General features: G+C 44.2%; 2 pseudogenes; both read right to left on the bottom strand.

Annotated features, from left to right (window-relative positions):
• Positions 1 to 2014: 2014 nt before the first annotated feature.
• Positions 2015 to 2481, bottom strand: LOC123463318 (annotated as a pseudogene).
• A 7875-nt stretch (positions 2482 to 10356) lies between these two features.
• On the bottom strand, positions 10357 to 16913 carry LOC101612056 (annotated as a pseudogene).
• Positions 16914 to 17172: the final 259 nt, after the last annotated feature.

The raw sequence follows: 17172 nt of genomic DNA, 5'->3' as shown, positions 1-17172 counted from the left end.
AGACTGAGCCTAAAGCTTCCCATGCACTAAATACGCACTCTATCACTGAGCAGCATTCCCAACCCCTATATTGTTTTAATCATAGGAATTTGTGAAATCTCTCTCTCTGAGATTTCTGCATAATATAGCAGGAAAACAGCTGTTATTGAATAATTTATTCCTACTCTGGAATTTAGGCACAAAGGTATAATTTTGTCATACAACAGTAGCCATGGGTAAAGAGGGTAATATTCAAGATTTTCATGAGCCGGGCATGGTGGTGCCTGCCTTTAATCCCAGCACTCAGGAGGCAGAGGTAGGAGGATCACCTTGAGTTCAAGACCACCCTGAGACTACATAGTAAATTCCAGGTCAGCCTGGACCACAGTGAGACCCTACCTTGAAAAAAAATAAAAAATAAGAATAAAAATAAAAAGAAAGGGCTGGAGGGATGGCTTAGCGGTTAAGTCCTTTGCCTACAAAGCCAAAGGACCCAGGTTTGATTCCCCAATACCCGTACATTAGCTAGATGCACAAGGAACCACATGCATCTGTAGTTCATTTGTAGTGGCTGGAGGCTCTGACATGTCCATTCTCTCCCTCTCTCTCCCCCTTTTTCTCTGTCAAATAAATAAAAATAAAATATTTTATTTATTTATTTATTTTTGAATTGATAAAGAGTTCACCGAGTGAACCCCAAGCTTTATTTGTTTAAAAGCAGATAACACCAAAGTGAGACGTAGGTATCCATAATTCACTGCCAAAATCGTAATTGCTAACACTTCCAGAATAACGCGTGAAGGGCTGTGTCAACAGGGTGACTTTCCTCTCGACCCATATATGGACTTTTGTTCAAGGTCCAACTCTGACTTCACACTGATTCACAGAACTCCCTGGTGTGGGTTTAGTTCGGAATCAGGGCCTTCTGAAAGGGGGGCGGGCTCTGTGTTCATTTTAAAGACGACACAGGGGTCAGCCTAGAAAAAGCTCTGGGTTTGTTGCTGGCACCCTCTGACGGGTCTGATACCACAAGCTCTATTGCTGAAAAGATAGAAATTAGACTTCAGTGCTCTTTAGGCAGTTCTGATGCTCAAGTTCTCAGAGGCGCCATGGCAGGGGTCCACCCAGGCATCTCTGCTCACACCACTAGGAACCCCAAAGGGTCCCCACATAGACATGGTTTTAGAACCACAACGAACCCATGTACAGGCAGTGGATGGGATGTCCCCATTCTTTTTCTGTCAAAGAAAAAGGAAAGAGCTGGGTGCAGACACATACACTTGAAGTCCCAGCTATTTGGGAGGCTGCAACAGGAGGATCACCTGAGCCCAGGAGTTCCAGGCCTGCCTGAACCACAAAATGAAATTCCATCTTAAAAAAACAAAATTACACTATTCATAGACATGTAAGACCGAGAAAAGCTGACAACTGAACGCAATGACGGCACGGGGGTGGGGGATCCCTTCATTATTACTGTGTTGCTGGGACACAAACAACAGTGGTTAAACTCGGCCCCCGGTTTTCTTTTATTCGGCATGTATGACCTCATTGATACGTGCCTGGTGGGCGTCAACAACCCTTCCATTCACTTAAAAAATTAAGAAATTAAAGTGAGTGTGAGCGCTAACGTCTGCAGTTATAGAATCTAAGAGCCAAGCCCATATAAAGTCTTTAAGGCAAGAATATTTGTCTTCACAGATAGGGAAAGGTGGGGGAAAAAAAAAATCCACAGGTGCAAAAAGACTGGTTCTGCCACGGTTGGGGCAGAAGTTTCAAAAATAAGGCTTCTAGGTTTGAGAACACCACCGGAAAGGCCCACTGAGCAGAAGAGGAGCCCAGCCAGTGGTGAACCCCAGGATATGCAAAGGGGGCAGCAATTACAGTTAGTTAGGGCGACTTAGGTAGACAGGAAAACTCTTGAACCAACACTCCAGGTCAATGTCTTTGCATGTCCCGTGCACAACTCCAAGCAGCAGTTTTTTGTTTTTTTTTTGGGGGGGGGGGTGGAGGCTTGTAACTTTTGTGACATTTTTTTCCCCCAAAAGAAGACAAGCAGGTGGAGACCATGGAGAGGTGAGATTCCGGAGCGGAGCCTCTCCTGGGGCAGGCATGGCAAGGGCCAGGTGACTTCCGGTGACACGCATCTCTCCCACAGCCGGTGGAGTCCTACAAGCGCTTGTAGGTGCCCAGGAGAGCTTTGCGGTTGGGGCAGTAATGGTCCACGTCCTGCAGGGCGTCCACGCAGAACGCGATGAAACAGCAGCCGGCTATGCACGTGCGTTGGCGTTGGTGACTGGCACTGGCTGGGTATAATACGAAGGTGGGTTCATGCCCTTCCCGTCTAGGCCTGTGATGAGCCCCGTGGCCGGCCCGGGCACCGGGGCTGGAGGCGTTGGGTAGTAAGTGTTTTCACCCACTGTCTCTTCATAGGACCGGGATGTGGTAGGCATAGAGGAAGGCCCTGCAGCTGCCTGGTAAGGTCCCGGCACTGACATTTTACCGCCGCCGCCGCCGCCCGCGCCGTTTGCTCGAGCCGACAAAATATTTTAAATAAATAAAAAATAAAAAGATTTTCATGTACAATGATTGTGATGGGGAGGTAATATGATGGAGAATGGAATTTCAAAGGGGAAAGTGTGGGGGGCGGGGAGGGAGGGAATTACCATGGGATTTTTTTTTTATACTCATGGAAAATGCTAATAAAAATTAAAAACTTAAAAAAAGATTTTCATGAAAATAAAGTAATAGATGATTATTTCATAAAGTAAAAATAAAGCCAGGCATGGTGGTGCACGCCTTTAATCCCAGCACTCAGGAGGCAGAGGTAGGAGGATTGCTGTGAGTTCAAGGCCACCCTGAGACTACATAGTGAATTCCAGGTCAGCCTGGATTACAGTGAAACCCTACCTCGAAAAACCAAAAAATAAAATATTAATAATAGTCACAACAAACCTTTCTTCCCATACATGGGACACTGGCTAGTCAATTAACATCTGGATTCTTGCACAATTCTGAGTACTGTCTGAAAACACCACATATAGACGTGGGCAGGTACATGTTATGTGTTTGGCAGTTACCAAGGCAAGGAACTCTCTCCATGTTGAAATTCCACTGTTAGTATCTTTAAGGAGCCACAGTCTAACAAGATAACCAAGACTTGAACATAATTAAGCACAATTCATCACAGGTATACGAAATCTTCAGAGAAGTACCAGCAAAGAATGCAAATGGTTGGAAAAGAAGAAAAACATCTTATTATGGAATTTTTTTTGAGTCTTTTTTATTTTTTTTCTCAATTTTTATTAACATTTTCCATGATTGTAAAAAATATCCCATGGTAATACCCTCCCTCCCCCTCACTTTCCCCTTTGAAATTCTATTCTCCATCATGTCCCCTCCCCATCTCAAGTGCTTTAATTACTAAGCCATTTCTCCAGCCCTCAGTATAGAAATTTTAAGATGTTTATGAGCTGGGCATGGTGGTGCACACCTTTAGTCCCAGCACTAGGGAGGCAGAGGTAGGAGTATAGCTGTGAGTTCAAGGCCAGCCTGGGACTACAGAGTAAGTTGTAGGTCAGTCTGGGCTAGAGTGAGACCCTGCTCACTCTATCCTCAGGTAATTCTGGAGTCCAGGGGTTGAAATCAGGTCAGCAGCCATGATTTTAATAATGGAAATGGGTACAGTGGTGCACGCCTTTAATCCCAGCACTCAGGAAGCAGAGGTAGGAAGATCACTGTGTGTGAGTTGGAGGCCAGCCTGAGACTACACAGTGAATTTAGGTCAGCCTGGACTAGAGCAACCTTAAAGGTTTATGACTCTGACTCTTTGAGGACATAGCCTGTGAAATGGCCTAAATCAGTAGTCTCAAAAACTTTATTCTATGGATCTTGTGAAAATTCAGGAGCTGACTGAGTAGGTCAGAGACAGCGTCCCTGGTGTTCAATTTTTTGGGTTTTGTTTTGTTTTTATTTTTATTTTTCAAAGTAGGGTCTCACTCTAGCCTAGGCTGACCTGGAATTCACTATGTAGTCTCAGGATAGCCTTGAACTCACAGTGATCCAACCACCTCTGCCTCCTAAGTGCTGGGATTAAAGGCATGCACCACCATGCCTATCTTATATTTGCTTATTGCTAAAATTCTTTTTTTATTGCATGTGTGTATGTGTGTGCGTGCGTGTGTGCATGCATGCAGGCATGAACAAAGCCCTCTTGCCACTACAAACGAACACCAGATGCATATGCAACTTGGTCCAGCTTACATGGGTGGCTTGGGAATTGAACCTGGGCAGGCAGGATATGAACAAGTACCTTAAACCACTGAGTCAACTTCCTAGCCCCTCAAATTCTTACATTTATGTCCTCAGCTCAGAGCTTTCCTTCCAATATCCAGATTCTTTTCTTTATTTTTTTTTAAATGAACTTGGAATCACTACCTAGGTCCAATTCTTTATTTTATTTTATTTTTAGAGAAACAGAGAGACAGAAAGATAGAGGGAGAGAGACAGAACTGGGGCACCAAGGCCTCAGCCACTATAATTGAACTCCAAACACTTGTACCACCTAGTGGGCATGTGCAACCTTGCGCTTGCCTCACCTTTGTGCATCTGGCTAACATGGGATCTGGAGAGTTGAGCATGGGTCCTTAGGCTTTGCAGGCAAGAGTTTGAACTGCTAAGCCATCTCTCCAGCCCCAATATCCAGATTCTTAAAATCAACTGCCTCCTTGACAGTTCCACTCAGAGATCTTGAAGGCATCTAAGATAAATAATCTGCAAAATTAAAATCTTAAAGCCATGGATGTAGCTCTGTGGAAGAGCACTTGCTTGACATGTGTGTGAGGCCCTGGGTTCCATCCCCAGGCCCACTGTCTAGGGTCTGAGACCTTAACAAGGTCCTATAAAAAAATGTTTCAGGGGCTGGAGAGAGATGGCTTAGCGGTTAAGCCCTTGCCTATGAAGCCTGAGGACCCTGGTTCAAGGCTCGATTCCCCAGGACCCACGTTAGCCAGATACACAAGGGGGCACACGCATCTGGAGTTCGTTTGCAGTGGCTGGAGGCCCTGGCGCGCCCATTCTATCTGCCTCTTTCTCTCTCTGTCTGTCACTCTCAAATAAATTAAATTAAAAAAAATGTTTCAGGGCAGGGCATAGTAGTGCAGGCCTTTAATCCTAGCACTTGGGAGGCAGAGATATGAGGATCTCTAAGAATTCGAGGCCACCCTGAGACGACATAGTAAATTCCAGGTCAGCCTGGGCTAGAGACCCTACCTTGAAGAACCAAGAAAGAAAAGTTTTTAGAAACAAACTGTCAAACCTAGTCTCAGATCAAGAAAAGGAGGACTGGAGAGATGGCTCAGCAGTTAAAAGGCGCTTGCTTGCAAAGCCTAACGGCCTTGGTTTGAATCTCTAGTACATGTAAAGCCACATGCACTGTGGTACATGCATCTGAAGTTTGTTTGTAGTGGCAGGAGACCCTGCCTAATCTGCTCTTTCTCTCCTTCTCTTTCTCTCTTTCAAATAAATGATTTTTTTTAGGGGGGTTTCAAGGTAGGGTCTCATTCTACCCCAAGCTGACCTGAAATTCACTATGTAGTCTCAGGCTGGTCTCGAACTCACAGTGATCCTCCTACCTCTACCTCTTGAGTGCTGGGATTAAAGGCATGTGACACTATGGCACTAGGGCTGGAGAGATTAAGCCCTTGCCTGCAAAGCCTAAGGACCTGAGTTCAATCCCCCAGTACTCAAGTAAAGCCAGATGCACAAAGTGGGGCATGCATCATCTGGAGTTTGTCTGCAGTGACTAGAGGCACTGGCCACTCTCTCCCTCTGTCTCTCTGCTTGTAAATAAATAAAATAATAATAATAATAATAATAATAATAATAATAATAATAATACAAAGTCACCTGATATAGTAGTGCACACCTTTAATCCTAGCACTTGAGAGGCAGAGGTAGGAGGATCACTCTGAGTTCAAGGCCAGCCTAGGACCACAGAATGAATTCCAGGTCAGCCTAGTCTAGAGGGAGATCCTACCTCAAAAAACAAAACAAGGGCTGGAGAGATGGCTTAACGGTTAAGGCACTTGCCTGAAAGGCCAAAGAACCAAGGTTCGATTTCCCAGGACCCACATAAGCCACATGCACAAGGGGGTATGTGCGTCTGGAGCTCATTTGCAGTGGCTGGAAGCCTTGATGTGCCCATTCTCTATCTGCCTTTCTCTCTGCTTCTTTCTCTTCTCAATTTAATAAATAAAAAATATTTTAGCCAGGCGTGGTGCCACACGCCTTTAATCCCAGCACTCAGGAGGCAGAGGTAGGAGGATTGCCGTGAGTTCAAGGCCACCCTGAGACTACATAGTGAATTCCTGAGCTAACAGCCTGGGCTAGAGTGAGACCCTACCTCAAAAAAAAAAAAAAAAAAAAATTAAACAAAACAACACAAAGTCAAAATTGATAAATATTTGTAACTACATGATATAGCCATGTCAGGGCTGGAGAGATGGCTTAGCGGTTAAGCGCTTGCCTGTGAAGCCTAAGGACCCCAGTTCGAGGCTCGGTTCCCCAGGTCCCACGTTAGCCAGATGCACAAGGGGGCGCACACTTCTGGAGCTCGTTTGCAGAGGCTGGAAGCCCTGGTGCGCCCATTCTCTCTCTCTCCCTCTATCTGTCTTTCTCTCTGTGTCTGTCGCTCTCAAATAAATAAATAAAAATTTAAAAAAAAACAACAAACAAATGATATAGCCATGTCAAATCAATTTTGAAATTTGAGGAAGTTATGGGGGAGGGTGGATGTATGTTCTCTGTGTGTGTGTGTGTGTGTTCTGAGCCATCTCTCCAGACCTCTCCTGTTTTTGAGACATGACCTCAAAAACCTAGAGCTTCCTATACAGCTGAAGCTAGCCTTGAATCCCAATCCTCTTGTTTCTACTTCCAAAATGTTGGGATTAGGGGCATATTCACCACCATGCCCACCCAAAATACTGAGTCTAACTCAACCTTTACATCTTTATTCATGTATTTTAATTTTCATATATATGTATAACCATTTGTTTATTTGTGTGTACGTGTGTATGGGCATGCCAGGGTCTCTTGCAAATGCAAAAGAACACCAGATGAATGTGCTACTTTTTGTGTTTGGCTTTACATGGGTGCTGGGGAATTGAACCTCAGCTCTCAGGCTTCGCAAGCAAGTGCCTTTAATTACTGAACCATCTTCTCAGCCTCATGTTTATATACTCTTTTTTGGGAGGTGGGGTTCAAGGTAGGGTTTTACTCCAGCCCAGGCTAACCTGGAATTCACTACATAGTCTCAGGGTGGCCTTGAACTAACAGCAATCCTCCTACATCTGTCTCCCAAGTGCTGGGATTAAAGGCATGTACCACCTTGCCTGGCCCATGTTTATATACTTTTTAAAAAATTATTTATTTATTTATTTGAGAGCGACAGACATAGAGAGAAAGACAGATAGAGGGAGAGAGAGAATGGGCGCGCCAGGGCTTCCAGCCACTGCAAACGAACTCCAGACGCGTGCGCCCCCTTGTGCATCTGGCTAACGTGGGACCTGGGGGAACCGAGCCTCGAACCGGGGTCCTTAGGCTTCACAGGCAAGCGCTTAAATGCTAAGCCATCTCTCCAGCCCTGTTTATATACTTTTTTTTAAAATTTTTTTGTTCATTTTTATTTATTGAGAGTGACGGGGGGGGGTAGATAGGTAGAGAGAGTGAGAATGGGCACGCCAGGGCTTCTAGCCACTGCAAACGAACTCCAGATGTGTGTGCCCCCTTGTGCATCTGGCTAACGTGGGTCCTGGGGAATCGAGCCTCGAACCGGGGTCCTTAGGCTTCACAGGCAAGCGCTTAACCGCTAAGCCATCTCTCCAGCCCTGTTTATATACTTTTTTTAAAGTTTATTTTTATTTTTATTTATTTGAGAGAGACAGAGGAGAAAGAGGCAGAGAGAGAGAGAGAGAGAATGGGCGCACCAGGGCCTCCAGCCACTACAAACAAACTCCAGATTCATGCACCACCTTGTGCACCCGGCTTACGTGGGTCCTGGGGAATCAAGCCTCGATCCAGGGTCCTTAGGCTTCACAAGCAAGTGCTTAACCACCAAGCCATCTCTGCAACCCTATATGCTTTTTAATTTTTGTTGTTGTTGTTGTTGTTTGAGGCAAGGTTTCAATCTAGCCCAAGTTTGCCTTAAACTCACAGCAATCCTATCTCAGCCTCCTGAGTGCTGCGATTAAATGTGTATGCCACCATGCCCAGCTGTATTTTTTATTTTAATTTGTTGGCTATAAAGAGGAAATAGCAATAGTCTTTCCAGCTACATCTTTTCCCTCAGCCCTTCCAACTAGCATGTTCTCCATTAAGCTCTCAAATTAAATGACCCCCCCCAAGGGACCTTTACAACTAGTCCATCTCCAGTTGCTCTCCCTCCCCACATGCATCTATTGGTCTCCATTGCCTTACTGACAGCATAACAGCGCTCTCACCATCTGTGGATACTTTGTCTGTGAATTCTATCTCCCCCCTTAGTCTAATAAACTCCATTAAGGCAGGGAACTTACATGCCTTGTTCTCTGTTGTATCTTGGGAACTACTGGACTGCCTGCCTCAGGCTACAGCAGTCACTGACTGAAGCCAGGTATGGTAGCAAATGGGCCTGAGGCAGGGGCTATATAGGGAGACCCAGCCTCAAGCAAATAACCACTGAAGCTGTATAAATGAGAACTTAATTTTGTTTGTTTGGGGACTTTTAAATCAAGGTCTCATATAGCCCAAGCTGGCCTCCAACTTGCTATGTAGCAGAGGGTGGACTGAACACTTTTTTTAAAAAAATATTTTTTGACTATTCATGTAAACAGGTTTAATGTAGCATGGAATGCAAAAGATTAGAACCATTGATGAAGTACCTAATTTTTCAACGTTAAAATAAATAAATAAAATCAAAACAACAACCACCAGAATAATAATACCATTACAATCCCAATAGATAGAAAAGCTTCCATCATCACTTTAAGGATGTGACAAAAGCATTGCTACACATTCTTAAGTAGTCCACTTAATTCTGTATAGTTCACTCAGAAGAAAAGCTTCGGGTGCCCATAGTAAGATCAAATGGGATGAAAGTACTTATGCTGAGAGCTGCTAAGTCACTGTTTCAAAGCACCTCAGGCTGCCCCACTCTATATGCTGTTGGGTAATTTTAATAAGTTCTTGGACTAGAGAGATGGCTTAGTGGTAAAGCACTTGCCTGTGAAGCCTAAGGACCCTTGTTGGAAGCTCAACTCCCCAGGACCCATGTTAGCCAAATACACAAGGAGGCACATGCGTCTGGAGTTCGTTTGCAGTGGCTGGAGGCCCTGGTGCGCCCATTCTCTCTGTCTCTCTCTATCTGCCTCTTTCTCTCTGTCATTCTCAAATAAACAAATAAAAGTTAAAAATAAATAAATAAATTCTTACACGTGACATGAGATGGGTGATACATTGTCTACAGATAAACAACTTTTAGTAAAACATTTAAATTGTGGAACTTTGCAACTTGTCACACTTTATAAGTTGTTTTTTCTATTTAAAAAGCTATCCAGGGGCTGGAGAGATGACTTAGCGGTTAAGCGCTTGCCTGTGAAGCCTAAGGACCCCGGTTCAAGGCTCAGTTCCCCAGGTCCCACGTTAGCCAGATGCACAAGGGGGCGCACGCGTCTGGAGTTCATTTGCAGTGGCTGGAAGTCCTGGCGTGCCCATCCTCTCTCTCTCCCTCTATCCGTCTTTCTCCCTGTGTCTGTCACTCTCAAATAAATAAATAAAAAATGAACAAAAAAATATTTAAAAAAAGCTATCCAGGTTCTTTGCCAGTATTAGGATCATCAAATATTAGATTCACAAATTCATAGATAATTTTTCCAATTTTGTGTAATATAGAATAAATTACACTTAAATGTATGTAGATGTTACTTTCAAATGAAAATACTTAATTTTATGAATGTAACAGAAAACAGCCTTATTCAATATATACTTTTTAAAAAAAATCATGAGTAGCACAGATAGCAGACATGTAACCCTTCACTACCCATACTCTTGACTACCAGGAAATTAAGACAAACTTTAGAAAAATACAATGCAAGAAAAGATTCAACTTAAAAATATATTCCTTTGGTTGAAGATCACCCCTTTTAGAAGTCATTTGTAATCTAAACTGACAGCATGTCCCACCAACCCAAGGCAATCTTCTAATAATAAAATTATAATATTACAATGTTTCTTCAGTCCAGTATTTATGAATGTCACTGGGTTGCAGCAACAAAAATGTTTTAACTCTAGGTATAGTAAGCCTTGCAGCATTAACTCCTTTGATGATTCTTACTTGTAAGATTTTTACATTAGGAATCACCGACACATGTAGTTTTCTTCAGAAACTGTATATCCAAATTTTTTATAGAAACCAAAATTTTGTGGTAGACATTCAAGGGTAATCTTGTAACGGTTCAGTTTCTTGCTTAGCAATGTAAGAGTTGATAACAACAGTTTGCCAAGCTGTTTTCCTCTACCTTCATCACTAACAACGACATCTTCTACTCTTCCTCTCAGCACAGGAGTGGGTAAATTTGTTCTCTATTACCAAAGTTGCTGTAGCAACAATTTGTCCTAGGGCTATCTTCCACAACTGTAACATAATAATCCCCAGACTTCTTCATATGCTCAAAAGATTTCATAAATTGTTCAGGGCTGACAACTCCAGTCTCTGTCAGCTGACCCAGTGCCTTAAAAAATCCTCTATTCAAGGCAGTAGTGCATAGAGGCCTCAAAACCAGGCCTTCTCCAGGAAGTGCTGGAGAAAATGTAGCTGTATTCAGACTCCAGTCCACTTCTTTGAGTAAACTTGGGTCAAACATAGGAGTTTCATCTTCCCAATGAGGTCGTACAGGCGGCGCTCCCCTCCAGCGCCTGCCCCTCCTCCTCCTCCTGCACAGCCCTGGCCTGAACTCTTGATCTTCCTGTCACCACCTTCCAACTGCCGAGATTATAGGCCTGTTTTGTCAATGTTGTTGTCTTTGGTTTTTGTTTTTTGAGAGAGAATGAGAATTGGTGCATGAGGGCCTCAGCCACTGCAATCCAACGCCAGACGCTCGCGCCACCTAGTAGGCATGAGCGACCTTGCGCCTGCCTCAGCTTTGTGCATCTGGCTCGTGTGGGATCTGGAGTCAACATGAGTCCTTAGGCTAAGCCATCTCTCCAGCCCTTTTTTGGTTTTCCGAGGTAGGGTCTCACTCTAGCCCCAGGCTGACCTCCTGGTATTCACTGTGTAGTCTCAGGATGGCCTCGAACTCACAGTGATCCTCTTACCTCTGCCTCCAGAGTGCTGGAATTAAAGGCTTCACCACCATGCATGGCTCTTACTAATTTTTATTTTACTTATTAGCACATGAGCATGCATCAGAGTCTCTTTACCACTTCAGGGACCGCCAATCTTGGGAAATGAACCCAGGACCACCAGACTCTGTAAACAAGGGCCTTCACACACACATGCAAATAAACAAGGGTTTTTTTTCTTTCTTTTTTTCCGAGGTACGGTCTCGCTATACCCCAGACTGATCTAGAATTCACTATGTAGTCTCAGGGTGGCCTCGAACTCTCCACGTTTCTCCTACCTCTGCCTCCCGAGTGCTACTCCCTCCCAGTCCTAAAAGCCAGCGAAGCGCGCCCGGGTCAGGAGTCCTGCCTCACCTGCGGAACAGGGCCCTAAGGGGGCCGCTCACTTACTACGAGGGGCGGAGCCTTTGCCGGCCGCAGGGGCTGCTGGGAGAGCTCCAAGTGGTAAGACGTAACAGCCGACGTCTCTTGCTATTCATGAGGGCCCGCCGGGAGCGCTAGGAGAGCTCTGAGCGTTCCTAAGGGAACGCGAGGGGGCGGGGCATCGGAACGGAGGGTTCTTGCTATTCACGAGGGGGGCGGAGTCTGCACCCGCTGGGGGTTCTGGGAGCGCCCTGAGTGTTCCCGAGGGAACGTGAGGGGGCGGAGCCTACGCCCGCTGGGAGTTCTGGGAGAGCTCTGAGCGTTCCTAAAGGAACGTAAGGGGCGGGGCACCAGAACGGAGGGCTTTGCTTTCACGAGGGGCGGGGCCGCTCCCGCTGGGGCTCCTGGGAGGATTCGAAGCTAGCCTTGAGGCCGCGGGGGCGCCCGAGAGCTGGGACGCTGCTGCTCGCGAGTTGGAGTCGGACCCTTCCCACACTACCTGGGGCGGAAAAGCTGAGGAGATTTTTTTTTTTTTCTTTTTTCTTTTTTCTTTCGTAAACCCTGACGAAACTTGAGAATGGTGGGCCGAGACGACTAACTCACACTCCTGTGATTCCTTAGCCGGAAAACTGTCGAAATCTGTGGTAAAAAAAAAAAAAAAAAAGTTTTTCCGTCCCCCACCCCCTCCTCAGAGTGTTTCCTGTGGAAATAATTTCAGGTTCTCAAAGTGAGTAAAAGATGAATCCCCTTGTGATTTGATTTTCCTGTCAGCCAGTTTCTCGTTTATGCTCTCCCTAGTTTACTGCTTTGGGGATGTTTGGGGCTATTATTCTAATAGTTGGGCTTTCCACGTTCTCCCCCACTCCGAAATGGGGTGCGGGAGGGCGTGGGGAGTTTTGCCAATATGTCAGCCTCGCCTGACACAATAGACCCTCAAACCCTTCCACTATAGTGTAAAATTAGTGGATGGGAACAGGAGCGGTGAAACTTCAGTTTTTGGTTTTTTCAAAGTAGGGTCTCACGCTAGCCCAGGCTGACCTGGTACTCTGGCGTTCCAGGCTGGCCTCGAACTCACAGCGATCCTCCCGCCTACCTTTGCCTCCCGAGTTGAAACTTCATTTTAAGTCAGGAAATCCCAGCACTTGGTAGGTTGAGAGCCAAAGGAGAGAGAAAGAGAGAGATGGAGGGAGGGTCAGAAGGATGGATCAAGAGTTGGGCTCTAGCCTATCTCACAAAAATAGAAGGAAGGAAGAAGAAACGTTTTTTGGGCTGGAGAGATGGCTTAGCAGTTAAGGCTCTTGCCTGCAAAGCTTAGGGACCCAGGTCCTATTCGCCAGTACCCATGTAAGCCTGTACATCTGTACAAGGTTTGCAGTGGCTAGAGGTTCTGGAGTGTCCATTCTCTCTAAATATACCTGTATCCCCCCCTCAAGTAAATACATTTTTAAAAATTAGAAAAAAGAAATTTAGTTTTATTATCATCTTAGTCTGTTGATTTAATGCTCTAGAAGGACAAGAGGAAAACAAATAATTTTCAGAAAAGGCTGCCCCCTTGCCCCAATCCAGCTCTGAGTGAAGAAAATAATGGCTTGAATTTTTTTAATTTTGAATTTATTTTTTTTTAATTTATTTTGGTTTTTCAAGGTAGGGTCTTGCTCTAGCCTAGGCTAACCTGGAATTCACTATGTAGCCTCAGGCTGGCCTCATACTCACAGAGATCCTCCTACCTGTGCCTCCCGAGTGCCACCACCCTCAACTTAATTTTTATTTTATTTATTTTTTGTTGACAACTTCTGTAATTGTAGACAATAACCCAAGGTAGTTCTCTCCCTCCTCACTTTTCCCTTTGCAATTCCATTCTCCATCATATCTTTTCCCCCTCTCAATCAGTCTGCCTTTTATTTTGATGTCATGATCTTTTCCTCTTATTATGATGGTCTTGTGTAGATACTGAGAGGACATGGATACCCAGGCCATTTTGTGTCTGGAAGAGTACTTGTAAAGAGTCCTACCCTTCCTTTGGCTCTTATATTCCTTTCAGCCACCTCTTATGCAATGGACCCTGAGCCTTGGAAGGTGTGGTAGAGATATTGCAGTGCTGAGCACTCCTGTCATTTCTTCTCAGCACCATGGTGCTTTCTGAGTCATCCTGAGGTGACCACCATCTGAAGAGAGGAGCTTCTCTAATCAAAAGTGAGAGTAGCATTAATATGTGGGTGTGGACATTAAGAGAAGTGCTTACTGGGTGGTTTGACAAGCATAGTGTATACATTTAGCCAGACACCAGCAGAGATTACAACCCTAGAGCTCATGATTGTGCCTTTTGTAGGTTTTCAGTATCGGGGATGTATTTCCTCCCATGGAGTGGGCCTCCAATCCCATTAGAGGGCAGTTGCTTTCCCCCATACCAGACATGCCACTATTGCACCCGTTGGCTCATTTGGTTTGACTGGCCAAATATAAGGCTTGCAGTGTCCACTGTTGAGTATCTCCACTAGTTATTTCTCTCTCTCCCATTGAACTGCATGCTGCATAGCTTTTCCTTTAACTTCAAGAGGTTTAAGAGGATCTATCTGGGCATGGTAGTGCATACCTTTAGTCCCAGGACTGGAGAGGCAGAGGTAGGAAGATTGCCATGAGTTCAAGGCCTGCATGGACTACAGAGTGAGTTCCAGGTCAGCCTGGGCTAGAGAGTGAACCTAGCTAAAAACAAAACAAAAAAAAAAAAGGATATATATCATTATGAAGATATTGATAGAATTATAATGAATCTTTAAAAAATATAGTATTGCCAGATGTGGTGGTGCATGCCTTTAATTCCCAGCACTCAGGAGGCAGAGTAGGAGGATTGCCATGAGTTCAAGGCCACCCTGAGACTATATAGTAAATTCCAGGTCAGCCTTGGCTATTGTGAGATCCTACCTTGAAAAACCAAATACACACACACACACACACACACACACACACACACACACACACACACAAACACACATAGTATTTATGTGTGTGTGTATAGGTGCTCCAAGGTCTCTTGCTCCTGCATTTGAATGCCAGACACATGTGCCAGTTTGAGTCTGACCTTACGTGGGTGCTGAGGAATTGAACCCAGGTTGACAGGCTTTACAAGCAAGCACCTTTTAACTGCTGAACATCTCCTCAGCCCTGTCAATTAAAAATTTTTTTTTAATTTATTTGTGAGGGAAAGAGAAAATGGGTCACTTTTTTGTAACTTTTTTTCCCTTTTTTTTTCCACAGTAGGGCTCACTCTGGTCCAGGCTGACCTGGAATTAACTATGTAGTCTCAGGGTGTCTTCGAATGCACAGTGATCCTGCTACCTCTGCTTCCTGAGTGCTAGGATTAAAGGCATGTACCACCATGCCCAGCTTTAAAATTTTTTTAAATCTATTTTAAAAAAATTTTTATTTTTTATAATTAACAACTTCCATGATTATAAACAATATCCCACGATAATTTCCTCCCTCGCCCCACTTTCCCCATTCAAACTCCACTCTCCATCGTATTCCCTTCCCCTCTCAATCAGTCTCTTTTATTTTGATGTTATCATCTTTTCCTCCTATTATGGTCTTGTGTAGGCAGTGTCAGACACTGTGATATTCAGGCCCATTTTCTGTCTGGAGGAGCACATTGTGAGAAGTCCTACCCTTCCTCTGGCTCTTACGTTCTTTCCATCACCTCTTCCATAATGGACCCTGAGCCTTGGAAGGTGTGCTAGAGATATTGTAGTGCTGAGCACGCCTCTGTCATTTCTTCCCTGAACTCATGACAATCCACCTACCTCTGCCTCTCAAGTGCTGGGATTAAAGGCATACGCCACCACACCTGGCTATTTCTTATAATGAAAATGGATTGAAATTCTGTGAAAAGGGCTGGAGAAATAGCTTAGTGGTTAAGGTGCTTGCCTGAAATTCTGTGAAAAGTTAAAAACCTAGTGGATTAAATCAAGGTTCTTGCTGGGCATGATGGCACACACCTTTAATCTTGGCACCATGTATTTGAAGCCACCCTGAGACTACATAGTGAATTCCAGGTCAACCTAGACTTGAGTAAAACCCTACCTACACACAGACAAAAAAAGCTGGGTGTGTTGGCACACACCTTTAATCCCAGCAGTCAGGAGGCAGATGTAGGAGGATCGCTGTGAGTTCGAGGCCACCCTGAGACTACATAGTGAACTCTAGGCTAGAGTGAGACCCTACCTTGGAAAAAAAAAAAAATCAAGATCAAGATTCTTCTACTAACTCAGAAGGTAGAAGTAGGAGGATTGCTGTGAGTTAAAGGCCAACCTGGGACTACAGAGTAAGTTCCAGGTCAGCCTGGGCTACCTAAAAACAAAAACAAAAGAAAAAAAATACGCCTCTTACCAGATGGTTTAAATTTCCCTACACTTTTTCTTTGCTCTGAACCCCACTACTTCCTTGTTAGTAAAACTTTGGACTCAAAAAAAAAAAAAAAAAAGATTCTTCCACTTGATGCAATTACATGCAGCTAATAAAGTATGTTTACTTATAGAATTTTTGTTTGTTTCAAAGTAGGGTCCTGCCCTAGCCCAGGCTGACCTGGAATTCACTATATAGTCTCAGGGTAGCCTCGAACTCATGGTGATCCCCCTACCTCTGCCTCACAAGTGCTGCAATTAAAGGCATGTGCCACCAAATCTGGCTTTACTTATAGAAATATTTTTCTTTTATTTTTATCTATTTGTTTGGGTGTGAGAGAGAGAGAGAGAGAGAAAGAGAGAAAGAGAGGAGAGAATGAGCATATCAGGGCCTCCAGCCACTGCAAACTCTAGATACATGTAACACCTTGTGCATCTGGCTTACATGGGTCCTGAGGAATCAGAGTGAGGTTCTTTGGCTTTGCAAGTGATAAGTGATAAGCCATCTCTAGCCCTAGAAATATTTTTGTTGCCATGGCAATCTTTAATCATAAATGGATTACAAACTAGTATGAGTTTTTTGCTAAAAAATATAAAGATGAAAATTTCCACAATGATACAAACATCAAAGTGTTTTAACTGCATTATCTATTTATTTTTGTGTATGTGAATGTTCACGCATGTATGTCAGGGCTTCTTACTACTGCAAACCAGACACCTGGACTGGAGTATGTAGATGGCTTTAGAATTGAATCCAGGGCAATAGGCTTTGAAACCAAGTACCTTTTCCTTCTGAGCCATCTTCCCCGGATCCCTAGTTAGCTGTATTTGTATTTGACATGTTATTTGTGTAATTGTTATGATTTTTTAAATATTAATTATTGTTAGTTATTTTTCAAGCAGAGTCTTACTCTAGCCCAGCTGACCTATACCTCTCTCTGTTGCCCCAGGCTGGTCTCAAATTCATGGCCATCCTATTTTAGGCTCCCAAGTTGTTCTGGGACTAAAAGTATGGGCCACCAGGCCTGGCTTTTTAATTATACACATATGTATAATTTTT

This window comes from Jaculus jaculus, chromosome 9 (assembly GCF_020740685.1).
Source record: "Jaculus jaculus isolate mJacJac1 chromosome 9, mJacJac1.mat.Y.cur, whole genome shotgun sequence".
NCBI lineage: Eukaryota > Metazoa > Chordata > Mammalia > Rodentia > Dipodidae > Jaculus > Jaculus jaculus.
Note: the sequence above shows the minus strand (reverse complement) of the source record. Positions and strands in the feature narration are given on the sequence as shown.